Source organism: Euprymna scolopes, chromosome 10 (genome assembly GCF_053919585.1).
Source record: "Euprymna scolopes isolate OS-2025 chromosome 10, ASM5391958v1, whole genome shotgun sequence".
NCBI lineage: Eukaryota > Metazoa > Mollusca > Cephalopoda > Sepiida > Sepiolidae > Euprymna > Euprymna scolopes.
This window is the reverse complement of record NC_136491.1, coordinates 135,123,436-135,124,890: the sequence shown is the minus strand read 5'-3', so window position 1 is coordinate 135,124,890 and position 1,455 is coordinate 135,123,436.

Sequence of the window (1,455 nt, the reverse complement as noted above, 5' to 3'; positions counted from 1 at the left end):
TTGAAATAGCATTTATTTAGATGAATTTACATCCTCAAAAACGTACTTCAATCTAAGAACTAATATTTTATATCAGTAAAATATACAGAAAAATACTCTTTGTAAAGACACATTGATTCACTCAACAGCAATATAATAACGGATGAAACTACCGAAGTTTTAATCACGTGCTTAAGAAAATATACAATTAGTAACAAACCACGTGTTAAAAAAAGAAGCAATTAGATATAAACCACGTATTAAAGAAAAAAAACAATTAGTCATAAACCACGTCTCCAACAAACGGAACAATTAGAAATAAACTACGTGTTAATGAAAAGAAATAAACCACGTATTAAAAAAGGCACAATCTATGTATCTATAAAAATGAAATTGTCTGTGTGTCTGTGTGTGTACATTTCCCTACTAAACTACTCTGTCACCTTTCAGTCTACAGACTCGAGATTTGACATTAGGGGTATTTAAATTTGGGGAAATCTTTGTAATCGGTTTTCAGCCAGAAATTTGGCTGTCAAGGGGTCAAAGTTCAACGATTTGACCTTTGAAAACTCTACCAAACTCCTCCGTCAATTTTGTGACTAACACTTTAGATTTTAGATCTAGGTTCCTTTTACATGGATCAAAATATTTTAACTTGATTTGAGCCCGAAACGATAAATGTTACGGGTTAAAATTGGGATCAAAGTTTAAAAAAAAATTGACCTCTACTGTCTCTAGCAAATTACCCACAAATTTTTAGTCTAAACATTTTAAATTTTACACAAAGTGTATTGTATTCAGACATAAATCACGCTTTTTAATCGGTTGTTGGCTGAAAAATTGGTAGCCAAGGGGTTAACGTTCAAAAGAGTTGACCTATGCGGCTTCTAGCCAACTATTCACCGAATGCTGGGTCTAAACATTTGAAATTTTACATCAAGGGTACTTGGACATACAGCAAGTGATTTAATGACTTTTTGGGCGAAAATCTGGCTGCCAATAGGTCAAAGTTGACTTTTGCAGACTGTACCAGACTCCTCCGCAAATTTTGGGTCTAGACACTTGAAATTTTAGATGTAGGTTATCTGGACATGAATCAAACTTTTTAATATATATATATATATATATATATATATATATATATATATATATATATATATATATATATATATATATATATACATATGCACCTAAAGTTATGAACAGTACATAAGGCCCGAGCAAACCCGGGCTGAACTGTTAACAAGAAATAAACCACGTGTTTAAGCAAATAAACAACTAGAAATAAGCCACGTGTTTAAGAAACGAAAAAAATTAAAAATAAACCTTGTGTTTAATAAAAGAAAAAGGATAGAAACAGACAACGTGTTTAAGAAAATAATCAATTGAAAATAACCGCATGTTAAAGAAAAGAAACAATTAAAAAGACACCAAGGTTATAAGAATAGAAACAAAATTGAAAACAATTAATATACA